The sequence below is a fragment of the Xyrauchen texanus genome, chromosome 23 (genome assembly GCF_025860055.1).
Source record: "Xyrauchen texanus isolate HMW12.3.18 chromosome 23, RBS_HiC_50CHRs, whole genome shotgun sequence".
NCBI lineage: Eukaryota > Metazoa > Chordata > Actinopteri > Cypriniformes > Catostomidae > Xyrauchen > Xyrauchen texanus.
In genome coordinates, this window is record NC_068298.1 from 12232994 (window position 1) to 12243297 (window position 10304).

The window sequence follows — 10304 nt, forward strand, 5'->3', positions numbered from 1 at the left end:
TGCCCAATTGGCACTAAGGGGCCTAAAGTGTGCCAAGAAAACATCCCCCACACCATTACACCACCACCACCAGCCTGCACAGTGGTAACAAGGCATGATGGATCCATGTTCTCATTCTGTTTATGCCAAATTCTGACTCTACCATCTGAATGTCTCAACAGATATCGAGACTCATCAGACCAGGCAAAATTTTTCCAGTCTTCAACTGTCCAATTTTGGTGAGCTCTTGCAAATTGTAGCCTCTTTTTCCTATTTGTAGTGGAGATGAGTGGTACCCGGTGGGGTCTTCTGCTGTTGTAGCCCATCCGCCTCAAGGTTGTGCGTGTTGTGGCTTCACAAATGCTTTGCTGCATACCTCGGTTGTAACGAGTGGTTATTTCAGGCAAAGTTGCTCTTCTATCAGCTTGAATCAGTCGGCCCATTCTCCTCTGACCTCTAGCATCAACAAGGCATTTTCGCCCACAGGACTGCCGCATACTGGATGTTTTTCCCTTTTCACACCATTCTTTGTAAACCCTAGACATGGTTGTGCGTGAAAATCCCAGTAACTGAGCAGATTGTGAAATACTCAGACCGGCCCGTCTGGCACCAACAACCATGCCACGCTCAAAATTGCTTAAATCACCTTTCTTTCCCATTCTGACATTCAGTTTGGAGTTCAGGAGATTGTCTTGACCAGGACCACACCCCTAAATGCATTGAAGCAACTGCCATGTGATTGGTTGATTAGATAATTGCATTAATGAGAAATTGAACAGGTGTTCCTAATAATCCTTTAGGTGAGTGTACATTAAAAAAAATCAACATTTTTGTCAAATCGTAGCATTTTTAGTAACACCTTCTATGGAGCCCATATTTATAATGCATTGTAAAGGCATTAAAAATTCATTATACTGCATTCATAATGTCTCATAGTACACATTATAATAAGTTATAACTTCACATAAATAATAATAACTACAGTTATAATACATTTTTAGACTTCCCCTATTCATAGTTATACTTTAGAGGATAATGCATTATAACACAAGCAACATCCAATTTTAATGCAGCATTGTATAATTGTATAAGTGCTGTATAGTATAAACAGTCAAAAGGCTTTATGACGTGATCATATTATAAGTGGTTTTGACCTACTTTAAGTAAAGTTACAAAAGCAGTATATTCATATAAACTGCCATAAGATAAACATGTAACATACAATACATTACAAGTCAAACTTATATAATGGAAGTTATTTATAAAATAAGTCTTCAAATAAGATGCACAGACATTAAAGTTTATTGAATAGTGTCCATTATAGAATCAGTTTTTTTGTTTACACCAGTGGTGAATTCTCAGGGCCAGCAAGTCTTCTCTGCTGGCCTAACATGACAAATGAATAAATATTTTTCATCCTTTCATTCTCCACATTTTTGCCTATGTTTTTTAATTGCTTTCCACTCTTAATTAATCTACAAACAAATAGAGAAAAACTAGAGAAAGTTTATCCAGTCAGAATTTATTCTTACAAGCAAAGTGACACAATTGTTTCTCAAATCTCATGCCGGAAGCCCGAAGCAGAGCATGAGTCTGAGCTCCACCCCCTCAGGCCTTCAGAATTTCTTCAGAATCCCTGAACAGTGCAAATTAATGCATATCTACTGTCATTGAGAAAGAGATCCTTATGGATTTAAAACACGAGATGTTCTGCATGACCGTGTGATTGCATAATTTATTAAACAGGAAAGGAGGCCTGATTTTCACTTCAAGTTAATTGGTAAGTGCTTTTTACATTGTTATAGCAACATTAGGAGTTTTCTAAGTAAAAATTAGGCTGCTTGAGCATTCAGTGTTGTTCAAGTTTTGAAAAGTAGTGCTGCATTCCATTCAACTCGGAAAGTCGGATTTTACAACTTCCTACTAGGAAAAGTGCAATGGAATGCATCTTGAGGTCACAATTACAACTTGTAGGCTCATACAGAAATTCTCAACACTGATTTCGCCGAGTTGCAGGTGCATGATGTCACACAAACACTCAGGGAAATACACAATGTAAGTGATAAACATTATCTTTATTATGTAATATCGATCAATGAGTTTGTTTCCACATTACATGATATTAAAGCTTGTTTAACAAATGCCTGCAGAAACAGGTGTATAAAACATGATTATCTCTTTTGATAATCATACACCTGAAGCACAAATGCTAGCGCTGCAGCATTGTTTATCAGTTGGGTTTCTAGGAGACATCTCTAATGAGAGTCAAACCCCTTCTAAGCTAACAGGAGAATTGCAGTTTTGTTTCCTTAAATATCATCTTCCAAATATCAGGGAATGGAATGTATTTATGGTCAGAGATATCAAGTAGGAATATCTCACATCCAACTTGAATGGAATGCAGCATAACCGTGTACCCTGACGAAACTAAATGTATTGCGAGCAACATTTAAATCACAAATATTATTAAATAGATTTTTCCAGGTTTTATTGACCTTCTTGGTAGATGCATATGAAAACTTATGATTTTTGAAAGTCTGTTCGGGAGAAATTCATTTCATAAAACAGTCATGCTGCAGTTTCTTGAGCATTAAGTGTCATTTCAAGTTCTGGCTTTTGTATGTTTTTAATGTTAATTGGTATTATTAGTTAGCTGTGACATAATGTATGATGCCCAAAGGCAAAGCGTCAAAGCATTCATTGTAAAACTGTTTTCTTAATGGCATGAATCATACACCCACACACCCACACACACACACACACACACACACACACACACATATATATATATACACACATATATATATGTCTGCAATTTCATCTGCAGAAGTTATAATATATTTTATATATATATATATATATATATATATATATATATATATATATATATATAATATATTATAACTTCTGCAGATGAAATTGGATGTTGTTTGTGTTATAATGCATTGTACTATAATGTATAACTATGAATAGGTAAGTGTTATAATGTATTATAATTGTTGTTACAAGTTTTTATGAGAAGTTATAACATATTATAAAGTGTATTATGAGACATTACTAATGCATTATAATGCCTTTACAATTCATTATACATTTTTAGAACAATTAGACATTAGAAAGTGTTACTGCATTTCTTTTCTTTTGTAAGTGTCAGTTTTGCAATGATGCCACATTATGATTACAAACCATAGTGTTACAAAGAGAAGACTTTGAGTAAAATTTGTGTTACATATCATGTATTTCAAACATCCAAATTCAATAAATCAAAAGAAAACATTAATAGAAAATGTCAATAAAACCATTAGCATGATTGGTGTGTGCTAAGTATTAATGCCTTACCATTTCATTGATCTGTGTGTGTGTGTGTGTGTGTGTTCTCTGTTCTGGATGTGTTATGGTCTCACCCCTTCATTTCTGTGTGTTCTGAATTGTGGCTGATTTTATTTGACAAATTCTATAAGAAATGCACTCTTTTATAGTCTCACCTTTTCATTATTTTCATTCATGTGTGTGATTGTGTGTGTTTGTATGTATGTATGTGTGTGTGTGTGTGAACATGTGGGTTACGCAATGTGTATATGTTATAGTATAACTCCTTCATTTATTTGTGTTCTGCATTGTAGCTGGTTTATTGATTTTACTTGACAAATAATAAAATAAATGCTTATTTTATCCTCTCACCCATTCATTTCCTATGTGCAGTGGCGATTCTAGCTTGTATGGCGCCCTGAGCGGTGTGCAGACTGTCGGGTTTTATATTATTCTTAACGGTTTCACACAAACCAGAAGAAAATGCAACAATATGTCTGTGAAACTATATATTCACAGTATTATGAATTAATTGTGTTTTATTTTGTAATGTGTGACTTATTTTCATTAGTACTGTACAAAGTTAGATGTGCGCTATTTGATAGATTCCCCACTCCCCCTACCTCGGGCTTCCAGTGGTTAGACCTGAACAACCCCCATCCCCCTCCCCATCTCATAATTCTCATTTCATACTTCCCAGGTAGTAGCCTGCCTAGCTCACAAAAAAAATAAAAAATCAAGGCACCCACTCCGACCAGGTTAGTTGACCCATAGTCCCACACGTTGACATGATATCATTGACGTGGCATGCAAATGAGAGATAGAAAACTGATTGCACAAATGTCACCATTCCGAATTTGTTTTGTGTGGGCGCCCCGTGCCACCCCCCGGCATTGCCGGCAAGATGCCGCCCTGGGCGCTTGCCCATGTCGCCTATACCTAAATCCGCTAGTGCCTATGTGGGGTCAAATTTTACCCCCAACATCATGAGTGTGAGTTATTTTGTCACACCACCACACAACCTAAATCCAGCCCAATTTGACGGTGTGTGTGTATGGATAGCAAATGTAGGAAAAGTCACCAAATCTCATGCCACTGAAATGAAGAAACCCATAAAGCAAAGTTCAAAAGTTACATTTTTGACCCCAAAGCTAACTTAGGGTTAAGTATTAGCTTTGTCTGGTAATCAGAAGGTCGCTGGTTCAATCCCCACAGCCACCACCATTGTGTCCTTGAGCAAGGCACTTAACTCCAGGTTGCTCCGGGGGGATTGTCCCTGTAATAAGGGCTCTGTAAGTCGCTTTGGATAAAAGCGTCTGCCAAATGCATAAATGTAAATGTAAATGTAAATGTCTCAAGGTTTTTACTGAATTCTCGCCAAAATGATGACATCACGCGACAGCAACAACCATCAAAAATTGGTGTCCATTGACTAGCATTGGATGAAGCTAAAAACCTGAAATACTTTCCTAAAAATCTTCAATCTAGTTCTGATGAAGAAAGAATGTTATATGAATCTTGGATGGCCTGTGAATTATCAGCTAAATTAAATTTTTTAATTAAAATGTAGTTTGTGAAATTGTTGAGAACTCTTCTAAAGCTCTATAGAGAGAAGTGTAATATTAAGAAACTTAAAATTTCTAAAGACTCTGTAACAGTATAAAAACAGAATTCACAATAAATAAATCAGTTAAAAGGTAATTCAGCCTTCCAAAGCTCTCACAGTGAAGGGAAAAGTTTCAGGGGATGATCACTTCTGAATTAAACGCACCCAGAATTTTCATTTTTTGTGAACTATCCCTTTAAGCAAAAATCTTAATTTGCTCTTAATTTAATCTCAGAGCCTTCTGGGCTGTCCTCAAACAGCCATTTGACTGGTAAATTTAACATGCTGGGAAAAAGTTGCTTGTCAATACAATGTGAATCAATCACTGCCAGAAACTAGTTCAGTATCATCTCTTGACAGCACCTGATGTCGATTAAGGAGTAAGAGAGAGAGAGTGAGAGAAATCTAAATATGTTAAAGTATGATATGCCACATTCATTTACAACAGTATAGATATACAAAAATACCACCATAGATATTGAAAGCAGAGAGACACTTGATTACTCCTTCACTGCGGGTGCTGAGAGTGTATTATGAAGTCTAATACAAATAAAGTCTGTAATTGCCTGCCTGAGAAATTTCACTGGCAGCTGTCTTTGAGATTTTTCTATGGTTCTATCACAAGACACAATTTTGTTTTTCATTTATTTATTTGCAATGATACTTAGAATAAATGGTAGCAGGCAGATCATTGTTTTCAATGAATAAAATCGAACAAATCAACAAGAATAAAATGCGCTAGCAGTCACGTCCTCTTACCATAGAGTCTTCAAAGTATTTGGAGCGAAATGTACAAGCTGTATGCCTATAGAAATGCAACTGACCAGCCTCTAAAGCTTTCAGCAGATTCTGTTGTATGGGGATAATATTCAATGTATGGAGATAATTAACTCTAATGATCTAACTGTGCAGGAATGACTAAGATCTGTAAAAATACCTTCTCTTTATGAGGTCTGTTGGCTGCGTTGGTTTACATAATTGTTCAAGAAATTATAAATACTGCACATGCACTTTCAAAGACTTCAAACTGGTTTTCTTTTTGGTCTCCTATGTATCACATTGCTTAGCAATTCTGCAAGTCTGCTTTATGAAGATTGAATTATTCAAAGTGTTTTGTTCAATGACTGCTAATAAAGACTGTTGTTAATGTGTGTGGGTTTTTTCCCTTCTCTTTTTAAAAACCTATGGATTGTAAAAAATATATATTTTCAAGCAAACCTCTCATCATCTTTTCTGAGATGAGTTGGAGTCAGGGTCATCACAGACTCAAAATAGTTTTATCACTTGCGGTGAAAATAAATAACATTTGCAGACAATGTTGGGGTTTTAAGGAATGACATAATGCAATCTCGTCAGGGGAGTGAATTTGGCTAGAAACCCAGAACAAATGGTTATCTATGAAATTATCCGGAAGACAAAGTGTTTCGTTCTCCGGAGTTAATTGGGTGTCATTCATCAAGCGTAGACAAACAACTACTCTGATATAACAAGTGCACATTTGTGCCAAAAAAGATGGATCCACAGAGGGGCTAAGACCAAAGTGATACTTCCATGTTGATGAGTTTGTGTAACCAAAATGTGAACACTAAATCTGACATGCTTGGATACTAAGCACAACAACAAATTGACATTAAAATAGTAGTTCTCAAACTGTGGTACGTAGAGTGGGACACAACAAGATGATCAATACACAATTTTAATATAGCTTTGTACATCTAAGACTCGAACGCTACTGTGCTTTGAATGCAGACATGCTGTTCAGAGTGTGTGCACCACTATTATTTTATTCTGCATGCTTAAAAGACAGCAGCAAAAAACAACACACTACTCTATTTAACTACCAAGCAAGCATCAGATGGTTGATTACATAAAGACACAATTTAAGAGTGGTAATACAATATTGATAATGTAACCACCAGTCAGACTAGTTCTTTAAGATTTAAGACCAAATTCCAAAATATATTTATGTGTTCAGTTTAGATAGGAAAGGGTCTTGCAACACTTTAACAGGAATATTGATATCATATTTTGCTCACAGCTTCTGCTTCAAGAGATATCAATTTGTTCAATGCTAAAAATGTTAAGCATATCTGTTGAAAAAATAAATCACATTTCCATAAATCAGTCCCTCTTATATTTATTAACGTAAATTCAACTACTTTACGCATTTCCGTGGTGAATTGCAATTTTATATAATTTCTGCATAAATGGTGAATCTGAGGTAATCCGATCACTGTTCATTTGGAGTGCTCACATAATGCACCAGAAAATGAGACACAAAAACATGGCATTCCATGGCATTTCTTTACTCATTTCAAATGTCCTTATTTGGATAGTTAAAAATGTGATTAGATTTGAAAGTGCTGATCTAGATCAGGCCATGTAATAATCGTGACAGAACTAATTATTGAATCCTAAATTGTATTTTTAGTTTACCGTTTTATTGTACGTCTACTATTTTAACCTATCCAGAGTTTACTTGCATTGTCTGAGGCAGAATAATAATAATAAAGGATCTTCGATTGAACTCATCATGATCTCGGATTGCACCTTTCAAAATGCATGAAATTTGTGAAATGGTGTGCATTTATTTATTTTTGCTTGCTAGGTGCATATTCAGTTATTATGAATGCACAAACATATTTAGATATTTAGTTATTGCACTTATTCCATCACTGACCATACTATGATTATTTGTTAGTTTTCACTGCAAAACTGTAAAAAAAAAAAAAAATTATTTTAGACTGCAATTATCAAGAAAAACTATCAATATATAGTAAGACTCCCTATACATGTTGGGAAGCCCAAGCCTTATTTAGTAAAGGCAAGAGCAAAGTGTATGACATAGGTTTTAGTTTGACAAATGAACCGTGTTGGCATGGTACACTGAGAAAAATAATGTGCTGGATTTGCTTAAAAACAGTGCATAATTTTTGCATCCCACTTTTTAAGCAAATTCCACTAGGAATTTTAAGCAATGTTACCAAAAAAAACCATAGCTGACAATAGCCAAATTAATGAGCTTCCACTCAAAAATGTTTACTTAAAATACTGTGCCACGCCAGCTACTACATTTATGGTTTGGACATTAGACATTGCCATCATCGATGATGGCAATCACCATTTACTGTATGACCTCAAAACAAGAACTAAAAAATTGTCAGCTTCTTTGGGTAGCTGATTTGAAGTGTATAAAGTAGCCCAAAATGTCAGTGCACTGACCCAAGTTTCGACAAATGTCCCCTGCTCATTTTCAAGGGCAATCATTACATCCAGTGGGTTGAAAGGCAACTTTCGCTCTAACTGCTCCAAAGCATTGATGGCATCTGCTCCTTTCTGTGCAAGGTCAAGCACCTCTTCCTAAATGCAAAGAAATAATATTTGTCAAAATGTATATTAACATTTTCCATTGTATTTATTTGCACAATGAAATATCCTCAAAATCAATCATTACAGATAAAAAAGGAAAGTGATGCTTAAAGGGTTAGTTCACCTAAAAATGAAAATTCTCTCATTTACTCACCCCCATGCCATCCCAGATGTGTATGAATATCTTCTGTTGAACACAAAGATTTTTAGAAGAATATCTCTGCTCTGTTGGTACCTTCAATACAAGTTAATCGTGGTCAAAAAGCACATTAAGGCGGCATAAAGTAATCCATAAGACTCCAGTTGTTATGCTTGAGTAACGAGGCAGACGAGGAAATGCGGATCCAAACGCAGCTTGAACTTTATTAGACGAACCAAAACAGAAAAACACAAAGGAACAACCCACGATGGGGAAATTAAACATAAAATAGTAAACTACACACGACGTGAGCAAAACAGGGGACTCGAGGAGGAACCACACACCGGGTTGACATCAAACAACGATCGACAAAGACTGAACAAAGACACGGGGTATAAATACACAAACAAGGGAAAAAGGGGCCAATGAACGAACAGAACTCAAACAAGATAATAAGGTGATTAACAGAAGCAAACGGCAAACTAATGAGGGCAGGTGAAAACAATGACAGGGAACACGAACGCTAACAGAGGACTATGGAGTTACATAAGGGACTAAAGTGAAAACTAAGAAGTGCAAAAGTGACAAGATGGAAAACAAGAGGGCAACAGTGAAACAAGACAGGGTAACCATAACACCAGTAGTTGAATCCATGTTTTTAGAAGTTGTATGGTAGGCGTGGGTGAGAAACAGATCAATATTTAAGTAATTTTTTACTCTAAATCTCCACTTTCACTTTTTTGTCTTTTCTTGTGGTTGGGGATTCACGTTTTTTGTGCATTTCAGCACCTACTGGGCAGAGAGGAAAATTCAATTTAAAAATGACTTCAATATTGTTCCTCACCCACACCTATAATTTGACTTCTGAAAATGTTTTGAATGGCCCTACAGAGCTGAAATATTCTTCTAAAAATCTTTGTTTGTGTTCAACAGAAGATATTCATACACATTTGGGATGGCATGGGGGTGAGTAAATGATGAGATAATTTTCAATTGAAGCACACAGCTATCCAACCACTGTACCAAATGTTTACATTTCTTTGAATTTCAGTGGTTATGTTAAAATGATGCTATATAAATAGTAATGTGTTTCCTACTATTTAATTTTTTTTGCCTTGAAAACTTCTGATGACTCTTCTTTCAGTTATAGCTGTAGACCTGCCAGGACAATAATTTAAATGACTATCCTGTTAGACAAATAAGAATATATATATTTTATATATATATATATATATATATGAAAAGGAGTAAGGGGGTAGCATGGTAGCTAGCTTGAAGCCAATGGGGCTGTCGGTAAGAACAGGTCCAGTCTAGTCACTCAGGTATCAAATTCTTTATTTCTCTTGTGTGCGTGTGGTCTCTACAAAGGAACATAGGAATACAGCATTTAAGGTTACAATATATGAAGCATCTACTCATACTATAAAGTTCATCAAATATACATCTAAATAACTAAAGACAATGCCTAAACAGAAAATATAGCAAGCCTAAATATAAACACCTTCAAAGACAAATTTAAGAAATACAGAACGATACTAAATATCAAACAAAAGGCACTTACATGGTCAATTACGCACACGCAGGAAAAAAACAAAGAAAGGAGAAAAACTCAGTCCTCTGCACAGTACATCCATGTGCTACAAACAGAAGTAACATGCTGTGGGCACAGGTGCAGTTAATAAAGCCAGATATAGAGTCCTGATTGGCTAAGGAATCAGGTGGGTGGAGCTAGAGTTAATATGAAAATGAACAGGCTAAGAGGGGTGTGGCACATGCTTTGCACCTGGTGAATTAAGGGACACAAAACTTCTCAACAGCCGCCCCCAAATTTGTATAGCAAATTTGATAATTTGATCAGTCAGGGCATATCAGGTAGGGTTGGAAGAGGGATGAGGCGAGCAA